At 41.6% G+C, this 27,276-nt stretch overlaps 1 pseudogene; it reads right to left on the bottom strand.

Moving 5' to 3' along the window:
* Positions 1-2,078: 2,078 nt before the first annotated feature.
* On the bottom strand, positions 2,079-7,451 carry LOC130707258 (protein FAM170A-like; annotated as a pseudogene).
* Between the last annotated feature and the right edge of the window lie 19,825 nt (positions 7,452-27,276).

The following is a 27,276-nucleotide window of genomic DNA, read 5'->3' as shown; positions in this document are numbered from 1 at the left end:
ATATAATTTATAAATAAAAAATCTCTATAAAGCTATAAATCACATATAAAGCACCTACATATGTAAATTCATGGACCAAAAGTCTTGAAATCAGACAGCTAGTGATCAATAATCTCTACAAAAGGAAGTAGTCTTGACAGTGGGGTTGGGGAGTTATGAAGGGGGACTTTTATTGTACTTTTATACATTGTACCCTTTAACATAATTGTTTTTTTAAATAATTTATTGATTTTTGTCTGCTTTGGGTCTTTGTTGCTGCTAGCGGGCATTCTCTAGTTGCAGTGAGCGGGGGCTACTCTTCACTGTGGTGCATGGGCTTCCCATTGCAGTGGCTTCTCTTGTTGCAGAGCACAAGCTCTAGGCATGCAGTCTTCAGTAGTTGTGGCACGGGGGCTCAGTAGTTGTGGCATGGGGGCTCTAGAGCGCAGGCTCAGTAGCTGTGGTGCACGGGCTTAGTTGCTCTGCGGCATGTGGGATCTTCCCAGACCAGGGCTCGAACCCGTGTCCCCTGAATTTGCAGGCAGATTCTTAACCACTGCACCACCAGGGAAGCCCAATAATTCAGTTTTTTATAAAGAGAATATTCCTAATATTATTCCTAATTTTTAAAAATATATAGTTGGATAACACTATGAAAAATTAACTGATATATTTTTTATTATTTCTCTTTGCTCCCTGGATTTTTTTCCCCCATCCAGTCAGCTAGGCACTCTGAGTTCACTGCATTAGGAAGGTAAAGACTCAGCAGAAATGAGGGAGAAAAAAAGAAACTTCTCAGCTTTGGAATGTTAAAAACGGAGGCCACAGTAGAACAGGTGAGAATTCTGTGAACAAAATATAAATCTCATCTCAAATGTAAAAAGTATTCTCTGCACTCGGAGGCAGGAGAGGGAGGGAGGGAAGGACTGAAGGAGAGAGATCAGTGTGGCCAGGGACATGGAAACTGTGCTTGAGGATGACATGCTCAGGAAGAGAATCAGAATCTGGAGGAGATCCAGCCTGCACATGATCATTGCCTCCAGCCAGCACCCCTATCTCAGACCTCGGGCAATTCACAGAGTGAGTGGGAGTAAGTCAGGAGGGCCACGCACATAGTCTGTGTGGCAAGGGTTGTGGCCATTCCCTATTTGTGAGAAGTCCCCAGCAATTTCCAGGCCTCCTTCTGGAAAATGCTGGTGGACGTCCCTAGTGCTTATGTGAAAGCTTGTTCACGAACCCTGAAAGATACAGATGTAGATGACTGATAGATAGATGCATAGAGAGATAAATGTAATTAAATGAAACATCCAGGAAAGGTTTGGAAAATGCCCTTTATTGCCTATGATATTTAGACTGTCATATGATGTTAGACTGAGTGCTGGGCCCTTCATCCTCCTTCAGACCACTGGCACTCTGTCTGCTACTACTATCCCGAGGGTCCTTTCTTCTCCCTGGAAGGGATAAAACAAATGAGGCAGAACAGGAAGAGACAAGAAGCACTATAAGCTCTGCTGGTCAGGGTTACCCTCCAGCGTTGCCTTAAAGCTCAGAGCCACACACACCACAGTGAGCTTGGCTCCAGATCAACTACCGCACAACGAAGCTTCTGGAACATTTCCATATCTCGGGGGACCTCATTTCCACCTGACTCCCTTTCACATTTCCCTTTGTCCCAGAAGGCTAGGTACACTGGTCAGGGTGAGATCTCAGCTCAGGCCACAGGCTCTCAGACCTCAAACTTCTGGTCCTGCGAGGCCCCCTGTCCTCTCTTCAGACCACCCCTGGCTCTCTCTGCCGAGAAGGAGCTGCTGGCAGTACGTCCTCTTAAGAGCTGAGGTCCATCATGCAGACCCTGAGAAAACTCCTAGTCAAAACGCTCCACATTCTTGTTTAAGTCAACAGAGGTCAATTCCTTTGGAAGTGCTGGGTGTGTCCCAAGTTGATGCAACTGCAGAGCCATTAGATAAACCAGCACATCTCTGCGGCCCCTTCCCTTACACTCCTCTGGGCCCTCGTGACATAGGCTCAGAAGACTGTGCCAGCCTCAAGCCTTACCTCTTCCAACAGAAGGCCACACCGTCTTCTAGGATCTTGTCCCATGAATCTCAGTTGCTGTGTGGAAATCAAAAGAGAGAAAAACACTTCTTAGCTAAAGAGAATTTCCTGTGGAAGCTGAAAAGCTCAGGATCAATTCCCACTTACAGTCATGACTTTATTATTACATGACTGGGCCAGAAGCACGGGAGCCGGTTATCTCCCCTTCAGTTCCCCCTGAGGTGCTAAAGCCCCCAACTCTCCCTTATGGAAGCATGAGTCTGGGGTGGAGAGACGGGACTGGCTCGGAGAAGGTACAGCTCCCTCCGCAGCCCCAGCCCCTGCTCACTTCCTGTCCTTCGGAGAATGTAACACGCAGCCTGGACATTGGCTCCACGGTCTCCTCGGGCTGAGGTCTTCCCCCGTGGGCTGCTCCTCCTCATTCTCCTTTGCTCCTTGCTTCTCCTCCTCCTCTCCTCCTCCTCCACCTCCTCCTCGGTGGTGCTCTCGGATTCCACATTGCCCATCATCTGGGCCATGGTGAGATGAAAGACATGGCAGCTGAAGCCCTCCTGGACGCCGTACCGCACGTGCTGCCGGAGGATCTCCAAGGTGGGGAACACCCGGCAGCAGGCCATACACCTGAAGCCGGCCTCCATGGTCACCAGCCAGTCCGGTGTCTTGGCCCTGGGTCTCTCCTGGACTGCAGCTGACCCTGATGGGCTGTATGGCTCTGCCCTTTCCTCACACTCTTTCTCCTCCCCAGTGGGCTCACTGTCAGACAGGCGGTTTCTGGTGGACACAGCAGAGCGGGGAGAACCTACCCGCACATCCTCAGGAAGGGTCACTTCTTCTATCCTCAGCCGCTTTTCTAGCAACCCCAAGGGTTTCTCTGTCTCCCAGGAGACAGCTACATCCTTGATCGTTTTCACCCGCATGTAGTATATTTTCATGCCTCTTTCCTCTTTGTTTGTATACAGAGAGGTCTTACTGAATGAAGGGGATGAGAAGGCGACACACTGTGGTGGGGGAGCGGTCTCCCCTTCTTCCTGAACCCGGGCTAGGGGTGCTCTAGGCCGGGGAGTGTCTTGATGTAATCTCCAGATTCCTGGGAAAGGAAATTAAAAACATAATAACATGCGTGGGCCATGCTGGAAGCTGAGGGAGCAGGTGTGGTAGATGAGAGAGGGACATTTGCATGACGTAGCTGTGTCATGAGCTTGGTGTCTGTTGGCCGTAGGATGGAGTGGTGTATCTGGTGTCATCTGTGGGCTTTTCATCTGCGTGTGGGGGGATACTGGAGCGGTGTCTGTATACAGGGGTGTGGAGTATGGTGGTGAGGGCTGTGGTATGTGAGGGATGTGGGAGGATGCGTGTACTACGAGGAGTGTGAGTTTGGGAATATCGGTGGTGCATTACTTGTGGAATGGGGGTGTAGGAGAGGAGCACTGTGGATCACGTGCTTGGGGTTTACGTGTGCACTGAGAATGGCTGTGCCTGGAGAGCGGATGTATGTGTGAGCTGGGTGGACCTCAGCTGGATGGTCCTGCTCTCAGGCTGGAGGTCTATGATGAAGAACTCTGTCCTTCTCTGGAAGCAAAGGCAAAGGCAAACCCTACATTTTCCTCTGAAATGCTTAATCTGGTCCCTCTGCCCTCCACCTCAAGCCCAGACCTTTCCGGCCCCTGCTCCTTAACTTCCCCACCATGGTGGTACCAGGATTCACACGCCCCCGGACTCAGCTGAGATCCACGCCCTCGTACAGCTCAGCCATCCTGCTCAGGCTCCTCCACAGAGCCCTCAGCGCCTCTGATGACCCTGGGTTTCCTCTCAGCCTCCCTGGGATCTGTGTGCCTCCTGCCTCCCAGCCAAGCAGCCCGTCACCTGAGGAGCCCTGCGCCCTTACCACCACGGATGAGCTTGCGTGGAGAAGAAGCACAGGAGAAGTATTCAGAGGCAGAGGGGACCTCCCCTGCCCCTGGGCTGCAGCCTTGGGCCACCACAGGGGATCCAAGCCGAGCGGGATCCTCTTGTGACTTCGAGATTCCTGAGGGAGGAATGAAAGGCTCAGGGTGGGTTCCTCAATCCTCTGGCCACAAATATTTACTGACGGTCTGACACGTGTCAGGTGCAGTGAATACACACAGTTGAGAGTGTGGTTCCCAGTGGATACTCCAGTATTTAATTAAAATCAATACTTATTCTGTCAGTGTCTTGTGGGTAATGTGGGCCTAGGTGGTGACTGTGAGTATGTGTGAAGAGTGAGTGATGTGTATCACTTAAGTCTGTGGTAAGTGTGGGGTTGGCGTGGGGAGCACAGTGCAGATGTGTGTATCTGTATCTGTGGCCTCTGTGTGCATGATTTCTGTTCACAAGTCAGGAATTCTGGGACATGTAACTTTTCCTCATCACACGGTGTGGCTTGTATTTATGGTGTGTGTTCATTCATTCATTCACCAAGGTTCAGTAAGCAGCTACTCCTATGTATCCGGCACTCTTCCATTGTTCTAGTCTCTGGTAAGGCTGCACATTCTAGTAGAGGAAGACAAACACTAAACAACAATACAATCAATATATAACACATCAGCTGGCGGTAAGTATATAAGGGTTGCCAGACTTAGCAAACAAAAATACAGGGCACCCGGTTAAATTTCAATTTCAGATAAACCCAGAATAATTTTGTAGTGTAAGTATTCCCATGCAGTATTTGGTCTTACTTATTTTTCGTGTAAGTATGGCCCATACAACATTTGGGACATACTCATACTGAAAAATTACTTGTTGTTTATCTGGAATTCAAATTTAACTGGACAGCCCATATTTTATCTGGCAACCCTGACATGGGTTAGTGAGACTGTGCTTTACTGTGGTTTGTACAAAGCGGGTCTGGCATCACTAAAGAATGTGTTAGAAGTGTGGTGTGTATGACATGTGACTGGTTCTTACAGAGGTATTTAGAGATAGCTGAAGTTAGCTGTGTTTGCGAGAGTTGAGGAGATACATATATATATATATATAGTGTGTGTCATATATATATAGTGTGTGTGTCTATATACAGATCTCATCTCCAGCGTTTGGTGTTGGAGGAGAGGATTGTGACACAGGTGGGTTGTATGAGAACGTAGTACAGGAGTGATGCGTGTATATACCTACATGTGCTGTGTGTTGTTTAATAAGGAAGTTATATGTGGGGTGTGTGATATATTTGCTGTATCAGAGTGTACATGGGTGTATGAGTTACTGCCTCATAAAACACCCCTAACAAGAATTCTGTACACACTCTTACATACACCGAGTGTCACCCAGGTCCAGGCAGGGTGACAAGAACTTTACCATGCAGACTTTATATCTGATGAGCACTCTACCCCCATTCATCCCGCTCTTCTCTCCACTACCGCACACACACACACACACACACACACACACACACACGGGAACATAGAGAAAAATATTCTGAATGGTCAGGACAGGGGCAGTCATTGCCTTCCCCAGCCTGTCCCAGCCACTGCCTGAAAATCTGCCTGCTGTCTAGACCTCCATCCCCAGGGCCCATCCTAGTCTCCAGGACCCTAGGCCTGGTAGGAGCTACTGGGCTCTAATCTGGGGCAGAGGCCTCCAGCTGGAAGTCTGGGGTAGGCTCCACTCTGCCCCACTTCCTCACGTGACCACCCCTCTCCCAGGGCAAGCTACTCGCCTACGTTTAAGGCACGCAGGCACCACGTGGCCCGTGGCTCTCAGAGCTCCCCGCAGGACCCTGAGGACATCTCTCACCCCCGCCCATGCGGGCTCAGTCTCTGGAAAGCCCTCCCCTTCCCTTAATCTCCTTTGGGAAATTCTTCCTGTCAAAGGAATAAAACCTCCTTGCTTTCAATGACACCATCCCTAGACAAACAATCTCCTTTCGAACTGCATTCCACTTCTCAAGATACTTTTCAACAAGGCCTTCAACTCATGGGGCTTCTCTTTCCACTTTGGGAAAAGGGGCCAAGCAGCTCATGGGTCTCTCTCAGCATCCTTGCATCCTTCACACCCACCACCTCATGACCCCAGGGGAAGATCAAAGAGAATAAGAGAGAACTCGGGGACTGAGAAAAGCTGCACCTCTAGGTCTGTGCAAGCAGGATGCAGCCTGCTGTGAGTCCGACAAAGCTCCAGGCCCGGCAGCCCCAGGAGAGGGTCCTCAGACCAGCGGAGCTGACCTCCCATCTCCCAGGGGCACCTGGCTGTTCTGTGCCGTCTCACACCACAGGGACCCTCCGTGTGGATACGGCAGCATCAGTGAGACAAGGTCTCTCGCACCCTGCTTCACAGGTGACGCGTTCTCAGTACCCCCCTTCCTAGAGAAGGCTCAGTTTGGCAGAAACCCATGTGCCCCAAACAAGTTGCCCCCCACATACCTCCTCCCTTCTCGGCAGTTTCCTGGGACTCTTCACTTTCCAGATGTTTCCTCTTTTGTCGCCGTCTCATCGTACCAACTGGAAGATTCCCTTAGAAGATGCCTCAAGTCCAACCCCTCCTCTTCCCTACAGGTTGGCCCTTCTTGGCTTTTGGGAAATCCGTTGAAATGATTCAATACAAATAAAAATAGTCAAGTCTCCTAAATGGCTGAACAACTTGGACCACTTAGTGAACAAGCAGTACTGCTTAGTGCTCACCAGGGCTGTTAAGTTTCAAAGGTTGCCAGGCCTACAGCAGAATTCTCTAACCTCAGTGATGACATCAGAGCATTCTGTGGACCTAGGTTCAACAGTCTCTGCAACAGCACAGACCCCATTTTCAAGAACAACTCCTTTTTCCCAGCAGAACCTTTCCCATGAATTCAACTCTCACATCTTTCAAATGTGGCAGGATACTTTGAGATGTTAATCTGTTCCTGTTCATTTTTTTCCTTTTCTTCCTTTATTTCACCCTTTCCCTTCTGCATTCAAGTGGGTAGCAGACCCTATGTTCACTGGCCAGTGGAAGAGCCCAACAGGACATAGCAGAAATAGCATGCTGATCATCTTGGCTTTTATTTCTAAAATCGCAAACTCCATGGAAAAGAGAGGATACTTGAGCAGAAACATAACAGAAGCAGGTTTTTGAAATTAGGTACTGTCTTGTTTCCCTACTGGAGTGTTGAAATGTGCTAATTAAGTCAGAGAGAGATGTCTGTAAATCCCGGAGGAGAAAAGGCCTCTCAAGTGTGGCTGGAGGGGTAAATGGAGCAAAAATTCCAAAAGGAGATGGCTGTAGTGTGCATACAAGCAGAATCATGGCAACCTGTCCCACGCATGGCACAGGAGCCACCAAACCTACAGGAGGCACGGCCCCCGAGCTGATGGGCATCTACACTTACAACTGTGGGCTCCAGTCCACAATGATCATGCTTCCACCCACTCTCTCAAAACCTTGGCCCTGTATGACTTCCAAATAGGGATGGCGGAAATCCAAACAGGACACCAGCAGGATCAAGGCTTAAAATACAAATTACGTGCAGTTATAAAAAAATTTTTCGTACTGTTTCTTGCACACCTCTGCTTGTGGGCTGTAATTTATACCAGCTATAAGTGGCAATGCACCTGGATCCTGATTCCACTCTAGAATTAGAGACACCTCATTTTGAGGTAGTGGCCAGGATCCAGTGGGAGGATTGGTGCACGGGATGAGGTAGCCTCCCAGAAGTCACTGCTTTCATTAGAAATACCACATGGACTGAGGCGGGTCCCAATTTGAAAGGGCACTGCAGAATGACTTAAGGTTTCAGGCAGCAGGAGAGTGAAGAGAGGACAACTTCAGCCTTGTGAGGGTTTGCTGATGAGATTCAATCTTCCTGCTTCTTGGAGAATCCCTAGAAAAGAAGGGGCAAGGAGGATTTTTTTTCTTAATTATTTTGTGCTAGAAATTTTCAAACGTACACAAAGTAAAGAGAATGATATAAAAGGAATGCAGCACCACTTACCCATCACCCAGTTTCAACAATTATCAAAAGTCTGCCATTCTTCTTCTGCTACACACACACACACAAACACACACACTCACTCGCACACTTTTAGTTTTTTGTGTATGTATTTTGGTTTAGGAGTTTGGAGAGGGTGGGGGAAGTGCTGTTTTTTATTGTAAATCTCAGACATTATGTCATTTCTCCTTACATGCCATACTATTTACCTCCAACAGATAAAAACTTGTTTCTAACATAACATCATTATCTCACCCAACAAATTTAATCATCATTTCTTCTTACCACAATAACTAAGCCATACTCAATTGCCTCCAAATGTGTTTAAATGTCTTTTTTATACATGATCTATTGAAATCAAGATCTAAAGAAGGTCCACGCCTTGCAATATGTCCATGTGTCTTTTAGTCTACAACAGTTCTCCCTCCCTTTGATTTGGCACCGATTTATTGAAGAAACTAAGTAATTTATCCTGTAGAATTTTCCACAAGAGTCTGTTGATTGTATCCCTGTGATGTCATTTAAGATGTTCCCTATTACCTCTATTTCCTTATAAACAGGTAGTTATAGCTAGAGAATTAATTAGATTTAGATTCGATTTCATGTTACTACAAGATTATTTTATAAAGTGATGCTGTGTACCTTCCTATTGCATTGTAACAATAAGTAAAAAAAGTTGTCCGGTTTTTAAAGAAGTTAAGATTGATCAGTGAGCTCAGGTACTGTCAGCTTGGTCCCTCCATCCATAATCCATAGAATATATTATATAATAATATAATAATGTTGATACTATGATAGTATTAATATTAATATTAATAATATATTATTATTCTCACCATTTTGCAGATGAAGAAACTGGGGTACAAAAAGCTTACTATGCCCAAGAGCATAGAGCCAATATGTGGCACCTCAGGTATTCCAACTCCAGACGATCGAACTCTAGGGCTCACTCATTTAATCATTATTAAACACATTTAAACACTATTAGCCTCCTCACAGGGTTGTAATAATAAAATTTAAAATAAAGCATTTAGGGCTTCCCTGGTGGCGCAGTGGTTGAGAGTCTGCCTGCTAATGCAGGGGACGCGGGTTCGAGCCCTGGTCTGGGAAGATCCCACATGCCGCGGAGCGGCTGGGCCCGTGAGCCACAACTACTGAGCCTGCGCGTCTGGAGCCTGTGCCCCGCAACGGGAGGGGCCGCGATGGTGAAAGGCCCGCGCACCGCGATGAAGAGCGGTCCCCGCACCGCGATGAAGAGTGGCCCCCACTTGCCGCAACTGGAGAGAGCCCTCGCACGAACCGAAGACCCAACACAGCCAAAAATAAATATAAATAAATAAATAAAGTAGCTATAAAACATCTCTTTATCCAAAGAAACGATTTGAGGAGTGCAAAAAAAAAATAAATAAATAAATAAATAAATAAAGCATTTAGCACAGTGCCAGTTGCATAAACAGTGCTTAAAAACATTAACGCAAAAAGGAAAGAAAAATACTTTTTAAAAAGTTTAAATTCTGGTATAGAACCAAGATGGCGGAGTAGAAGGACGTGCTCTCACTCCCTCTTGCGAGAGCACCAGAATCACAACTGGCTGCTGGACAATCATTGACAGGAAGACCCTGGACTTCACCAAGGAGGATACCCCACGTCCAAGGACAGAGGAGAAGCCACAGTGAGACGGTAGGAGGGGCGCAATCAGAGTAAAATCAAATCCCATAACTGCTGGGTGGGTGACTCACAGACTGGCGAACACTTATACCTCAGAAGTCCACCCACTGGAGTGAAGGTTCTGAGCCCCACGTCAGGCTTCCCAACCTGGGGGTCTGGCAACGGGAGGAGGAATTCCTAGAGACTCAAACTTTGAAGTCTAGTGGGAATTGATTGCAGGACTGTGACAGGACTGGGGGAAACAGAGACCCCACTCTTGGAGGGCACACACAAAGTAATGTGTGCATCGGAACCCAGGGGAAGGAGCAGTGACCCTGGGGGAGACTGAACCAGACATACCTGCTGGTGTTGGGGGGGTCTCCTGCAGAGGCAAGTGGTGGCTCTGTTTCACCGTGGGGATAAGGACACTGGTAGCAGAGGTCCTGGGAAGTTCTCCTTGGCGTGAGCCCTCCCAGAGTCTGCCATTAACCCCACCAAAGAGCACGGGTAGGCTCCAGTGTTGGGTTGCCTCAGGCAAAACAACCAACAGGGAGGGAACCCAGCCCCACCCATCAACAGTCAAGTGGATTAAGGTTTTACTGAGCTCTGACCGCCACAGCAACAGTCAGCTCTACCCACCACCAGAGCCTCCCATCAAGCCTCTTAGATAGCCTCAGCCACCAGAGAGCAGACAATAGAAGCAAGAAAAACTACAATCCTGCAGCCTGTGGACCAAAAACCACAGTTACAGAAAGACAGAGAAGATGAAAAGGCAGAGGGCTATGTACCAGATGAAGGAACAAGAAAAAACCCCAGAAAAACAACTAAATGAAGTGGAGATAGGCAACCTTCCAGAAAAAGAATTCAGAATAATGATAGTGAAGATGATCCAGGACCTCGGAATAAGAATGGAGGCAAAGATTGAGAAGATGCAAGAAATGATTAACAAAGACCTAGAAGAATTAAAGAACAAACAAACAGAGATGACCAATACAATAACTGAAATGAAAACTACACTAGAAGGAATCAATAGCAGAATAACTGAGGCAGAAGAACGGATAAGTGACCTGGAAGACACAATGGTGGAATTCACTGCTGCGGAACAGAATAAAGAAAAAAGAATGAAAACAAATGAAGACAGCCTAAGAGACCTCTGGGACAACATTAAACGCAACAACATTCGCATTATAGGGGTCCCAGAAGGAGAAGAGAGAGAGAAAGAACCCGAGAAAATATTTGAAGAGATTATAGTCGAAAACTTCCCTAACATGGGAAAGGAAATAGCCACCCAAGTCCAGGAAGCGAAGAGAGTCCCATACAGAATAAACCCAAGGAGAAACATGCCGAGACACATAGTAATCAAAGTGGCAAAAATTAAAGACAAAGAAAAATTACTGAAAGCAGCAAGGGAAAAACGACAAATAACATACAAGGGAACTCCCATAAGGTTAACAGCTGATTTCTCAGCAGAAACTCTGCAAGCCAGAAGGAAGTGGCATGATATACTTAAAGTGATGAAAGGGAAGAACCTACAACCAAGATTACTCTACCCGGCAAGGATCTCATTCAGATTCGATGGAGAAATCAAAAGCTTTACAGACAAGCAAAAGCTAAGAGAATTCAGCACCACCAAACCAGCTCTACAACAAATGCTAAAGGAACTTCTCTAAGTGGGAAACACAAGAGAAGAAAAGGACCTACAAAAACAAACCCAAAACAATTAAGAAAATGGTCATAGGAACATACATATCGATAATTACCTTAAACGTGAATGGATTAAATGCCCCAACCAAAAGACATAGACTGGCTGAATGGATACAAAAACAAGACCCATCTATATGCTGTCTACAAGAGACCCACTTCAGACCTAGGGACACATACAGACTGAAAGTGAGGGGATGGAAAAAGATATTCCATGCAAATGGAAATCAAAAGAAAGCTGGAGTAGCTATACTCATATCAGATAAAATAGACTTTAAAATAAAGAATGTTACAAGAGACAAGGAAGGACACTACATAATAATCCAGGGATCGATCCAAGAAGAAGATATAACAATTATAAATATATATGCACCCAACATAGGAGCACCTCAATACATAAGGCAACTGCTAACAGCTATAAAAGAGGAAATCGACAGTAACACAATAATAGTGGGGGACTTTAACACCTCACTTACACCAATGGACAGATCATCCAAAATGAAAATAAATAAGGAAACAGAAGCTTTAAATGACACAATAGACCAAATAGATTTAATTGATATATATAGGACATTCCATCCAAAAACGGCAGATTACACGTTCTTCTCAAGTGCGCACGGAACATTCTCCAGGATAGATCACATCTTGGGTCACAAATCAAGCCTCAGTAAATTTAAGAAAATTGAAATCATATCAAGCATCTTTTCTGACCACAACGCTATGAGATTAGAAATGAATTACAGGGAAAAAACCGTAAAAAACACAAACACATGGAGGCTAAACAATACGTTACTAAATAACCAAGAGATCACTGAAGAAATCAAAGAGGAAATCAAAAAATACCTAGAGACAAATGACAATGAAAACACGACGACCCAAAACCTATGGGATGCAGCAAAAGCGGTTCTAAGAGGGAAGTTTATAGCTATACAAGCCTACCTAAAGAAACAAGAAAAATCTCAAGTAAACAATCTAACCTTACACCTAAAGAAACTAGAAAAAGAAGAACAAACAAAACCCAAAGTTAGCAGAAGGAAAGAAATCATAAAGATCAGAGCAGAAATAAATGAAATAGAAACAAAGAAAACAATAGCAAAGATCAATAAAACTAAAAGCTGGTTCTTTGAGAAGATAAACAAAATTGATAAGCCATTAGCCACACTCATCAAGAAAAAGAGGGAGAGGACTCAAATCAATAAAATCAGAAATGAAAAAGGAGAAGTTACAACAGACACTGCAGAAATACAAAACATCCTAAGAGACTACTACAAGCAACTTTATGCCAATAAAATGGACAACCTGGAAGAAATGGACAAATTCTTAGAAAGGTATAACCTTCCAAGACTGAATCAGGAAGAAACAGAAAATATGAACAGACCAATCACAAGTAATGAAACTGAAACTGTGATTATAAATCTTCCAACAAACAAAAGTCCAGGACCAGATGGCTTCACAGGTGAATTCTATCAAACATTTAGAGAAGAGCTAACACCCATCCTTCTCAAACTCTTCCAATAAATTGCAGAGGAAGGAACACTCCCAAACTCATTCTATGAGGCCATCATCACCCGGATACCAAAACCAGACAAAGACACTACAAAAAAAGAAAATTACAGACCAATATCACTGATGAATATAGATGCAAAAATCCTCAACAAAATACTAGCAAACAGAATCCAACAACACATTAAAAGGATCATACACCACGATCAAGTGGGATTTATCCCAGGGATGCAAGGATTCTTCAATATACACAAATCAATCAATGTGATACACCATATTAACAAATTGAAGAATAAAAACCATATGATCATCTCAATAGATGCAGAAAAAGCTTTTGACAAAATTCAACACCCATTTATGATAAAAACTCTCCAGAAAGTGGGCATAGAGGGAACCTACCTCAACATAATAAAGGCCATATATGACAAACCCACAGCAAACATCATTCTCAATGGTGAAAAACTGAAAGCATTTCCTCTAAGATCAGGAACGAGACAAGGATGTCCAGTCTCACCACTATTATTCAACATAGTTCTGGAAGTCCTAGCCACGGCAATCAGAGAAGAAAAAGAAATAAAAGGAATACAAATTGGAAAAGAAGAAGTAAAACTGTCACTGTTTGCAGATGACATGATACTATACATAGAGAATCCTAAAACTGCCACCAGAAAACTGCTAGAGCTAATTAATGAATATGGTAAAGTTGCAGGTTACAAAATTAATGCACAGAAATCTCTTGCATTCCTATACACTAATGATGAAAAATCTGAAAGAGAAATTAAGGAAACACTCCCATTTACCATTGCAAGAAAAAGAATAAAATACCTAGGAATAAACCTACCTAGGGAGACAAAAGACCTGTATGCAGAAAACTATAGGACACTGATGAAAGAAATTAAAGATGATACCAACAGTTGGAGAGATATACCATGTTCTTGGATTGGAAGAATCAACATTGTGAAAATGACTCTACTACCCAAAGCAATCTACAGATTCAATGCAATCCCTATCAAATTACCAATGGCATTTTTTACGGAGCTAGAACAAATCATCTTAAAATTTGTATGGAGACACAAAAGACCCCAAATAGCCAAAGCAGTCTTGAGGCAAAAAAATGGAGCTGGAGGAATCAGACTCCCTGACTTCAGACTATACTACAAAGCTACAGTAATCAACACAATATGGTACTGGCACAAAAACAGAAACATAGATCAATGGAACAAGATAGAAAGCCCAGAGATTAACCCACGCACCTATGGTCAACTAATCTATGACAAAGGAGGCAAAGATATACAATGGAGAAAAGACAGTCTCTTCAATAAGTGGTGCTGGGAAAACTGGACAGCTACATGTAAAAGAATGAAATTAGAATACTCCCTAACACCATACACAAAAATAAACTCAAAATGGATTAGAGACCTAAATATAAGACTGGCCACTATAAAACTCTTAGAGGAAGACATAGGAAGAACACTCTTTGACATAAATCACAGCAAGATCTTTTTTGATCCACCTCCTAGAGTAATGGAAATAAAACCAAAAATAAACAAGTGGGACCTAATGAAACTTCAAAGCTTTTGCACAGCAAAGGAAACCATAAACAAGACGAAAAGACAACCCTCAGAATGGGAGAAAATATTTGCAAATGAATCAACGGACAAAGGATTAATCTCCAAAATATATAAACAGCTCATTCAGCTCAATATCAAAGAAACAAACACCCCAATCCAAAAATGGGCAGAAGACCTAAATAGACATTTCTCCAAAGAACACATACAGATGGCCACGAAGCACATGAAAAGATGCTCAACATCACTAATTATTAGAGAAATGCAAATCAAAACTACAATGAGGTATCACCTCACACCAGTTAGAATGGGCATCATCAGAAAATCTACAAACAACAAATGTTGGAGAGGGTGTAGAGAAAAGGGAACCCTCTTGCACTGTTGGTGGGAATGTAAATTGATACAGCCACTATGGAGAACAATATGGAGGTTCCTTAAAAAACTAAAAATAGAATTACCATATGACCCAGCAATCCCACTACTGGGCATATACCCAGAGAACACCGTAATTCAAAAGGACACATGCACCCCAATGTTCATTGCAGCACTATTTACAATAGCCAGGTCATGGAAGCAACCTAAATGCCCATCGACGGACGAATGGATAAAGAAGATGTGGTACATATATACAATGGAATATTACTCAGCCATAAAAAGGAACGAAATTGAGTCATTTGTTGAGACGTGGATGGATCTAGAGACTGTCATACAGAGTGAAGTAAGTCAGAAAGAGAAAAACAAATATCGTATATTAATGCATGTATGTGGAACCTAGAAAAATGGTACAGATGAGCCAGTTTGCAGGGCAGAAGTTGAGACACAGATGTAGAGAATGGACATATGGACACCAAGGGGGGAAAACTGCGGTGAGGTGGGGATGGTGGTGTGCTGAATTGGGCGATTGGGATTGACATGTATACACTGATGTGTATAAAACTGATGCCTAATAAGAACCTGCAGTATAAAAAAACAAACAAAACAACGAATACTAAACTTTCATTGGGTTATTTGTATGGAAATATGTTAATATAAATGTTTCAGACATTACATGAAATTTCTAAAAATCTTATATTTGTATTTGTATGGAAATATGTATGGAAATATGTTAATATAAATGTTTCAGACATTACAGGAAACTTCTAAAAATCTTATATGTTCTGGTATAATGTTATAAGTAATAATCCTAGTTATTACTTTAAAATGTATATCTCAGAAATAACTAATTTTCTTGTCAACTGCATTATTATGAACTTTCATCAAATCTTTAACCATGGTCATTTTTAAGTCTTCTGTCATTTACAGACAGTTCTGGGTGTACTCTGATGATTTTGCAAATATGTTCCTATAAAAGGGTTTCATCTTCAAGAAATTCATGGAAAAGACTCTGACAAGTACAGGTTTCTGGTAACTGACTGTACTGCTGAACTGAATGAATAAGCATTTCCAGAACTCTAATGAAAAACTGATGAACTCATAAAAGTGCTAACAAAAGATCAAGATGAAAAAAAAAATTAATTACATGGGACTGAGTGAACTGATGAGGATGAGTATAATTTTTGTGACTTTCTGTCTGAATTTAAAAAAAAAAAATCCCACAAGGACTCAGAGGCAAAGAATATACAAATCAATTTTCACTGCAAAGTAAAGGAGCTGTTACAGTGGAGGATTACTGGACTGAATGTCAATATTATGACATAGTATGAGTGTGTTTCATGTTTGGTAATTGCAATCATTGTTGCTTTTGTTGTGGTCATCCATGTACAATGCTTGGTGTCAGTCTATTTATCTCTTGTAAAAATAAAATACAGTGTGTGTGTGGAAAAAAAAAAAGTTTAAATTCTGATTAAAAAATTGACAAATACTTCTTTTCTGTTAATTTATCTTTGTTTCTCTAATTTCCTTTTTTCTTGGACTCTCTTCCATTAAAATGTCACTGCCCTTCCACCACTGTAACTCACTGATGTTTTACCTTTCCCTTGTTCCTGGTCCCCAGTCACCTGCTCCAACTTCACCCATTTCTTCCTTTCAAAGCTCATTTTCTCAATTTCAAGGCTGCTGACAGATCAGCTTGTGAAACATTAGAGAGTTTATTTTCATACCATTCGCTTCAGAATATCACCAGAATAAAAGTGTTTGTGGTACTTGAGACAAACACCCCAAAATACATGGACAGTTGCAATGAGTATCTGTCAGACCCTTCAGTACATAAACAGAGGCTTCTCAGTGATCAAAAGGGATCAAGGAAAGGATCTCCCTGCATTGTGGGTGCTGCTTACAGTCTGAGGTACAAGCAAAAAAAAACAAATAAACTAAATAAACGCTTTATTTGATTCACTGACAGATCATCTTTCTTTTTAATTAATAGCATAAGTGCTAACTCACTTACCTTAACCTTTCCTCACAAATGATACCAATGAGGATAATTTGCATATGCAAAAGATTCCACTCAGGGAGCTTTAATTAAGGTCCCTGACAACTTCTCTGATTGCATTTTTCACAACTGCCAAGAAACAGTGAATTGCAGTGTGGACTTCTTTCCCCTGCTGGAAGAATACTGTTTACAGAATTCTGAATGATGCGATGATCACTAGTGAAACATCAGCAGATGACACATAGATGATTCCACAACTGATGCACTTTGTCTCCTTAGGCAGCCTTGAATTATCCTAAGTTTTAGGAAAGCAACATCTATAACAGCTTGACTCTTCTTTGGAACTAAGCCGAGTTTGAATTAATTTAATTTATTTTAATTATATTAGGTATTTCCCAATGAAGAAACATTCCCAGGCACCATAAGTAAACTTGCAATTGAGGATCTCCCATTGATATAGCCAATATTTTATGATAACTGTAAATGGAGTAAAACCTTTAAAAATCGTGAAACACTACAGCGTAACTTATAAAAGACTGTACATCAACTATACCGAAATTTTTAAAAAGAAAGACCTTCCATTGAACAACCTTTTCAAGGTGGTTGGCACATTGACATTTCCAAGGTTTGCACTGGTTCCTCTATTCCTGTGGAAAACAGCCATTTGCTCTGACTTCTGCACAATGGTTAATTAATAAAAAAATTAAACTACACATCAAAAGACCTTAATGGATCCACATCTCACACTGAAATATTCCTCCAGCTGAAGAGTTTACATATTGCTTACTCTTTCAGTCATCACTTGTTTCAAATGAGTAATTAAAGGAAAAGCAAAATTCTCAGGACCCACATATTCAGTGGTATCTGTGTTTGTCTAATGTCAAGGATGTGCATTTCCTTGCATTTTAGGAGAGAATATTTTCATGCCAAATATCAATATACTTCAGTGGTAATCATATAAATGTCTATAATTTCAATTTTTTCTGTGTGTTCCCAGTCTAGTTAACTCAAATATAGAACCTCATATTAAACACTCTGAAACATTGTGTCCTCCAGCTTTATCAGTTGAAGAAGTTGTACTGAACTTTAAAATATAATGAAATAAGATGTTTTTAAAGGGGAATACTTAGCACCATTTTAACAGAGTGCTTTTGGTACAGGAATCAAAATTATTAGCAGTGCCTTTTTTTTTTCTTGTTTTAAGAGACTTCTCATTTTTGGCTGATGGTTACATCTCTAAATAGATTTCACACTCCATGCTCAGAGAAAGAAAACCACACACAGCTGTCCTAATATCCAAATATTAATCTCTTCACTCATCATCACAAAAGTCCAATCTCTATCCCAGAACCTATTAAATTAACTACAAAATCTTTGCTGGACTCGAGTTCTCACCAAAAAAGCCTGTCTGTGAGGACATTGTACTCCTTTAACCTCACTATTCTACAGGATGTTCCTACATTCCAGAATGTACCTGAAAGGGTTAAAAAAAAGTCCTTTTATGTGATCCTGTGAATTCATCAGAAGGACTGCTCTCGAAGACAAAGAATGTCCCACATGAGGAGAGATCTGAGTGTAAGAACTACTGCTTGGTAAAAGCTCTGGCTTAGGGATATGCCATCATTTAGCCATAGGAAGTTCAACTTACTATAGTTCAAAAACAAGAAAGGGATTACTTGCAGAATCCAATTGAAGATGGTAACAATCCAAGAGGCAATTGATTCCAAGGGAGGCACTGACGCCAAAGCTAAGCAGGGCTCTAAGAGAACAGACAACATTGGAGGTCAGAAATCGGGTCACAGAGTAAGGGTATCAGGAGGGGGCAGCAGGCGATCAGCTCAGAGGACACCTGCTCCCCAGGAGTGACACACCCCCACCGGTCCTTAAAGACCTACCACGGCAATAGTGCCTGGCAGGAAATATTGGCGAGAGATGAAAGCTTTTCCTTTGGAAGCTTTGATGGCTCTCCATAGCCTACTACTACCCAGAATCATCCTGTGCTGCTGGAAGGCATGCAGCTAACAAGTGAGAATGGCACTTTCATCCATTTGTTTCTCAATTCTAGAATGCTATCATTTTAAAAGAATATTCGAAAGAGATCTTACAGTGACCTCGGAGAAGGGGGACATACTGGGTGCCAATATGTTGCTGTCACACACACTCATTTAGTGCTGACTCCACCTCTCCCAATATCACCTTCCCCACAACCATCACTATCAGTCAGTTCACCAAGAACCAAGAAGCAATATTACCCAAAGTTACCAAAAATTTAATTTTAAGTTCAAAATGGTTTCAGAGGGTGTCAAAATTGCTAATGCTACAGGGCCTAAGCCAATGCTTCTCAAACTTTAATGTGCACACAAAGCTCCTGAAGGATCTTGTTAAAATTCTATAGTTCTGGGGTGTTAACTGAGTGCTTGCATTTGTAACAAGCACTCAGGTGATGTCAAAAGCTGCTGATCTATGGATCACACCGTTGAGTCCCTTGGTGACTCAGAACCCCCATAATTGTCCAATACTCTTGATGCTCCTTCAGATTAGAATTCAGCCTACAATCAAATCAAATTCTCCAAACCGAGGGTTCTCAAACTGAACTCCATGGGTCTCCAGCTCTGGCACCAGACTGCCTAGGTTTTCATCTCAGTTCCTCTGCTTACTTCCTCCATGTCCTCATCTTATACAATGAGTATAACATAGAACCTGTCTCATCAGGTCATTGCTGGAATTAATTGAGATGGCTCAGGTAACATGCATCCCATAGTTCTTAGCATGGTAATCAAACAACAAAGGTTAGTTGTCCTTAGAGGACCCCAAGATGAAATCCAGGGCACTCTGTGAAGCCTTCAAAGTTATTTCTAAAATATTCTATGTGCTGAAATTCATTTACCCGAGAGTCTATGTCTTTCATAGATTCTCAATGGGATTCACAACTCCAAAAAGTTTGAGAACTGAATTTAGCAGCACATTAAAAGTACTATACAGCATGCCCAAGTGAAATGCAGTGATGATTTAACATATGAAAATCAATCATTGTAATACAGCAAAGTAACAGAAGGAAAGACAAAACCACGTGATTATATCAAATGATGTAGAAAAAACATTTCACAAAGCTTAATACCCTTTCATGATATAAACACAGTGAACTATTAATAGAAGGAAAGTACTTCAACATAATAAAAGCCATATATGAAACACCCACAGCTAACATCATACTCTGCAGTGAAAGACTTAAAGCTTTTCCTCTAAGACCAGGAAGACGGAAGAGATACCCACTCTCATCACTACTATTCAACATAGTACTAAATGTCCTAGCCACAGAAATTAGACAAACAAAAAAATAAAATAAAAGGCATCCAAATTTGAAAGGAAGAAGTAAAATGATCTCTGTTCACAGATGACATATTAGGCACAAAAATTCCTAAAGATTACACACACACACACACACACACACACACACACACACAAACCTGTTAAACCCAAGAAATAATTTTAGCAAAGTTGCAGACTACAAAATTAACATACAAAATTCAGTTGCATTTTTATACATTAACAATGATCAATCTGAAAGAGAATTAAGAAAATAATCTCTTTTACCACAGCATCAAAAAGGAGAAAATGCTTAGGAATACACTTAGCCAAGAAGGTGAAAGATTTCTACATTGAAAACTACAAAACACTGTTTAAAGATATCAAGGAAGATTGTATTTGTATATAAATGGAAAGACATCCCATGCTCAAGGATTGGAATATGGTTAAAATGGCCATGCTACCCAAAGAAATCTACAAATTGAATGTAATTCCTATCAAAATCCCAGTAGCAGAAAAATATCTTATGATTCTTATAGAACCTCAAGTAGCCATAACAATCTTGAAAAAGAACAAAGTTAGAAGCCTCACACTTCCTGATTTCAAAACACAGCACAAAGCAACAGTAATCAAAGTGGTATGGTACTGGTAGAAAAACATTTAGACCAATTTAGCAGAATAGAGAGCCTAGAAATTAACCCTTGCTTATATGGCCAAATGATTTTTGACAAAGCTGCCAAAAATACACAATGGGGAAAACATAATCTCTTAAACAAAGGATATTGGAACACTGGATATCTACTTGCAAAAGAATGAATTAAAGAACTAAGTACAGGACCAAAACTATAAAACTCCTAGAAGCAAACATAGGGTAAAAATTTCAGGACATTACATTTGGCAATAATTTCTGGGATATGACACTAAAAGCACATACAACCATGCAAAAGTAGACAAATAGGACTACATCAAATTTTAAAACTTCCATGCAGGTAAGGAAACAATCAACAGAATGACAAGGCAACCTATTGGAATGGGAAAAATATTTGAAAATCTTATATCTAATATGGGATTAATTTCCAAAATATCTGAGGAACTTCCACAACTCAACACACAAAAAAAACACAAATAACTGATTTTTTAAGTGCAAAGAACTTGAATAGACAATTCTCCAATGAAGATATACAAATGGCCAACAAGCATATGAAAAGATGCTCAACATCACTAAACTTAAGAGAAAAGCAAATCAAGACCACAAAGAGACATTATCTCACACCCATTAGGATGGCCACTGTCAAAAGCACAGAAATAACAAGTGTTGGAGAGGACATGGAGAGGTTAGAACCCTGTGCCCTCTTGCTGGGAATGAGAACGGGTGCAGCCACTATAGAAAATAGTACAGAAGTTCCTCAAAAACTTAAAAATAAAATTACCATATGATCCAGGAATCCCACTTCTGGGTTTATATGCAAAATAATTCAAAGCAGGATCTCAGAAATAAATCTGCACACTCTGCAACATTATTCACAATAGTCAGGAGGTGGAAGCAAACAAAATATTCCTTCACAGATGAATGGACATACAAACAATGAAATATTATACAGCCTTAAAAAAAAAGAAGGGAATCCTGTCAAATGCTACAACATGGATGAATCCTGAGGACATGATGCTAAGCAAAATAAGCCAGTCACAAAAGGACAAATACTGTATGATTCCTCTCATATGAAGTATGTAGAGTAGTCAAAATCATAGAAACAGAAAGTAGAAAAGTGGTTGCCAAGGAAGGGCTGGAAGAAGGAGGGTGGGGGGATTAGTGTTTAATGGGTATCGAGTTTCAGTTCTGCAAGATGAAAAAGTTTTAGAAGTCTGTTGCACAATAATGTGAATACACTTAAACCGCTAAACTATACGCTTAAAATGACTTAGATGATAATCACTGTCATGTGTTTTTATTAGAATTTTTAAATATATTCTGACGTCTGAGTGCTAACCACAGAGAATATCATTTAATTTGTCTGGGATGCAGACTGGACACTGGGATTTTTTAAAGGCCTCCTGTAATTCATCAGGGCCATACAGGACCATGGGTCTAGTGTTGTCAGATGTTATGATTTTTCCAAGAGAGGCTAAAATCAAGATTTTTTTTTTTATAGATTTTTTTTAAAATATTTATTTATTTATTTATTTATTTATTTATGGCTGTGTTGGGTCTTCGTTTCTGTGCGAGGGCTTTCTCTAGTTGTGGCAAGCGGGGGCCACTCTTCATCGCGGTGCGCGGGCCTGTCACTATCGTGGCCTCTCTTGTTGCGGAGCACAGGCTCCAGATGCGCAGGCTCAGTAATTGTGGCTCACGGGCCTAGTTGCTCCGTGGCATGTGGGATCCTCCCAGACCAGGGCTCGAACTCGTGTCCCCTGCATTGGCAGGCGGATTCTCAACCACTGCGCCACCAGGGAAGCCCTAAAATCAAGATTTTTATCTTTATTTTTAATGTTTATATAAACATTGCTGATTTTTTTTTAATGCTGGCAACTAATTTTTTTAATTCTGTGCAAACCAAACACACCACTTGCTGCCTCTTGGGCTACCGATCTCCAAGTTCCTTTCTAGTTTAAAATGTCTGTGGATCAAAATTAAGTTTCCTGTGTCTCAGTAGCTGGCCTCCTTACCAGGGGATTCTCTTCTGGCTTTTGAATCTTCCTATGTGAAGTACTCATCAATAAAATGGGTCACTATGCACAATGGGGGGGTCCCAAGAAGCGTTTCATGGTTACAAGTCCTTATCAGGTGTGGATTATCATTTTGGTCAGTAAACTAGATTGGAGGTTTTTGAACAACAATTTCAGGCAGAGAAACCTGTTTCTTTTGAGGGGGTGGGCGGTGTTTGTTTATTTGATTTCCAGTTTGAGAGAACCCTGTAGTTTAAGCTGAATAGTACATGGATTCCTAAATACATTTACCATACAAAAGCTGAATTGCTTTGATGTCAGTAGGACTGGAGAAGTGGGAAGTGAATGACTGTAATTCATTTCCTGCCTTATCAACAGGCTTTTCTGTCCTGAGTAAACTCCACTCCACAGAGCCTCCATCCACGTTCAAAGGGAAAGGTTCAAGGGCTGGAGGAGGGAAAGCAGTGAGCTGAACATCTTCTTCCCCTGCTCCTGAGTAACCACTGCTCTTACCCACTGTACTGAGCTTCTACTTAAGCTTTTGTTAGAAAAGGGGTTCAAGTGCTTTAAAGAAAGAAGTTAAAAAACCCTGACCTAGATGAGGGTATCTAGAATACTCATTAACTTTTCAGATAACACCAATAGAGAGAAAAGTAACTGCACAAATAGGAAATACAAGCACCGATGAACAGTGAATGAATAGATGGAAAAGAAAGTGGAATTCTGAGGCTATCCAACAAAGCAAATCATATGTTATTGTTTATAACACAACTTCAAGCTAGAGAAAGCCTAAGTAAAAGCATGGGGACGTAAGGTCCCTTGCAGCCTCCTCACTGACCTTCCACGTGGAGCAACACTCCAGGCTAGACTTCAGTGTCTGTGGGAGTGAAAAGCATGCTCAGCACTGAGGTTAAGTAAAGGTCTATAACATGAATCTTGAGGAAAGAGTAAAATAACCAAGATTATTCTTTCAACATAAAAACACTATAAAAGATTGAATATAAAAAGACAAAGGCTGCAGAAGCAGCAAAAGAAAAAAAATAGGTAAATTGGACTATATCAAAATTTATAACTTTTATGCATCAAACTTTTGTACTATCAACAAAGTGAAAAGGCAGCTCGTGGAATGAAACAAAATATTTGCAAATTACATATCTGACAAAGGGTTAATATCAAGAATATAAACAGAATTCCTACAACTCAACAACAAAACAAACAAACAACTCAATTTAAAAATGGGAAAGGACTTGAATAGGAATTTCTTCAAAGAAGATATACAAATATCTAATAAGTGCATGAAGAGATGGCTTTACATCTCTAATATTAGGGAAATACAAATCAAAACCACAGTGAGATACCACTTCCCATTCATCAGAACGGTTATTATCAAAAAAACAGAAAATAACTATTGGTGAAGATGTGGAGAAATCAGAACTCTTGTGCACTGCTGGTGGGAATATAAAACAGTGCAACACTGTGGAAAGGAGTATGGCAGTTCCTCAAAAAATTAAAAATAGGATTACTATCTGATCCAACAATTCCACTTTTGGATATATACCCAAAAGAACTGAAAGCCAGGATGTGAAAAGATAATTGCCCGCCCACATTCATAGCAGTAGTATTCACAATAGCCAAAAGGAGGAAACAACCCAATTGTGCATCAACAGATGAATGGATAAAGAAAATGTGGTATACACCTACAATGAAATATTATGCAACCTTAAAATGGAAGGAAATTCTGACACATGCTACAACATGGATGAACCTTGAAGATCTTATGTGAAGTGAAATAAGCCAGTCACAAAAGGACAAATACTGTATTACCCCACTTATATACGATACCTAGAATAGTCAAATTCATAGAGACAGAAAGTAGAATGATAGTTGCCAGGGGTTGGGGGAAGGGAGGAAAGAGGAGTTATTGTTTAATGAGTACCGGGTTCCCATTTTACGAGATGAAAAAAGTCCTCGAAGTGGATAGTAGTGATGGTTGCACAACAGTGTGAATGCCACTGAAGTGTATACCTTTTTATAAAATGGTTAAAATGGTAAATTACATGTTATGTATACTTTACCACAACGTTTTTAAACGTTTTTTAAAAACAAAGACTATAACAATCATGAAAGCATATTAGTCCACGTGCCAAGTGAGTTTCATGAGATGCCAGCCATACGGACATAACATATTTCTTCTTTACAATATCATCCCACTTCATCTGATAGACATGAGAATCTGTGATCCACCAGGGTGAACTCTGAGTGCACCTGCAATGGCAGGACTGGTCATAGGGTCTGTGGCTTAGGGAAGGAAATCAATGGAAACAAGAAAGAAAGCTTACAAGGGCTGGTTGAACACAATGAGGTGAGCAGGAAAACTGAAAGCATTTCAGGCCAAAGGGATTTTAGTGAACCTGATGATTCTTGAACATTATTGGCAAGGCTACTTGTAACAGACATCAAACTACTTATTATAACAGGGGAGATAAAAGTCAACTGGTACAGTTTGTGAGAATGAAGTCTTTAGACTACTAACAGGACAAAAGTGTAGACAGTAGGGATTGTTTATCAGACACTAAATGTAATACAGAGAGAAACTAAAGAATCTCATTGCAAAAACACATAAAATTGCCTCATGGATGCTGAAACAATCTTGCGGTTGGAGACAGCAATGACTTCACACATTTTACAATATTAGAAGGTCTGGCCCCGCTTCCTCTGGAAAAGTGAAGATTCTGATTTTTTTTCATCCTCTCTGCTTCAGGTGGATCTGAGAAACTCAGACTTGTTTGGCATGACGTGTACCACCATTAAATATGCTTAGGGGCTTCCCTGGTGGCGCAGTGGTTGAGAATCTGCCTGCCAATAATGCAGGGGACACGGGTTCGAGCCCTGGTCTGGGAAGATCCCACATGCCGCGGAGCAACTGGGCCCGTGAGCCACAATTACTGAGCCTGCGCTTCTGGAGCCTGTGCTCCGCAACAAGAGAGGCCGCGATAGTGAGAGGCCCGCGCACCGCGATGAAGAGTGGCCCCCGCTCGCCACAACTAGAGAAAGCCCTCGCACAGAAACGAAGACCCAACACAGCCATAAATAAATAAATACTTTAAAAAAAAAAAATGGATCCCATGTATCCATATTAAACGGCCCTTTAAAAAAATATATATGCTTAAAGGAGTTTAAATATCAGTGGAAAATGAATAACGTAAAATTAACAATGAATAAAACACATACCAAATTTGACACTTCCACGAATTGAGAACTAATAGCAAATTCACAGCAAATAAAAGAAAACTCCAACAAAGTAACCTGGAAAAACTCCAAAAGATTTAGTTATAATGTAAAAAAGAATTTTCAAGAAAACGTGTCAATTAAGCTTTGGGCAAGATTTAAGAGCAGAGGCAAAGCTCTCAAGTTCATGGTGGTGCTAGAAGATCCAAGTCCCTGCTCTGCCTAAGGTGAGCAGTGAAGGAAGAAGATAAAGACATGATGCTCCCTGGGAGGTAAGAACAGCAGGAAGATACACGAAGAGCTGCCACTGAGCTCCATCAGCAAGGGGCCCCCCAGTCCACTGGCAGCACGAAGGGACCCAGACACCTGCCCACAATGCCTGAAGCACACACCAGAAGGATGTTCTGTGTCCAAAGACATGCCCAGCTTCAGAGCCAAAGGCCTGTCCAGGTGGGCAAAAGGTAATTGACCTATGTGCTTTTCTTCTTTTTTTTTTTTTTTTTTTTTTTTTTAATAATTTTTATTGTGCATTTGTACTTTTTTTTTAAATTTATGGCTCTGTTGGGTCTTCGTTTCTATGCGAGGGCTTTCTCTTTTTCCCCCCGCGGCGAGCGGGGGCCACTCTTCATCGCGATGCGCGGGCCTCTCACTATCGCGGCCTCTCTTGTTGTGGAGCACAGGCTCCAGACGCGCAGGCTCAGTAGTTGTGGCTCACGGGCCCAGTAGCTCCGCGGCATGTGGGATCTTCCCAGACCAGGGCTCAAACCGGTGTCCCCTGCATTGGCAGGCAGACTCTCAACCACTGCGCCACCAGGGAAGCCCGCTTTTCTTCTTTTTATTCCCCTTTTTATTGATGTCAGGTCACTGAATATTCGCATCATAAAAGCTATGTTCCATTTCATAGAGGTAGCCATTTCAGGGTTTGGGATTTAGACAAACGATCTACTTCACAACAACCAGCCATAAGACCCACATCACTTTACTTCTCAGTATTCAACCTTCCTAAATCCTCCTAGATGGCTACATTTTACCCAAAAGACATCTCTCCATTCACAGGAGCAGGGCTTCATGGGGGAGCAATTGCTCACACTTTCTGTGACTCGCCAACCACGTTTCTTGTGAGTAAAGGTCACCATGGCTTAGTAACACTTTCTGCGTAGAATATGGAGAGGAATACAATTGCATTTTATAATCAGATCTACGTTTGTCCTTGTGACATAGCAACAGAGGAGAATAAAACATTCACTGACTGTCAAGCCTCGAAAGATGCCTTTAAATCGCCCAGCTTTATGTTTCAGTGGCCTTTTTTTATTGAAACATAATCAACGCATATTTGA

The sequence above is a fragment of the Balaenoptera acutorostrata genome, chromosome 2, assembly GCF_949987535.1.
Source record: "Balaenoptera acutorostrata chromosome 2, mBalAcu1.1, whole genome shotgun sequence".
Lineage (NCBI taxonomy): Eukaryota > Metazoa > Chordata > Mammalia > Artiodactyla > Balaenopteridae > Balaenoptera > Balaenoptera acutorostrata.
Note: the sequence above shows the minus strand (reverse complement) of the source record. Positions and strands in the feature narration are given on the sequence as shown.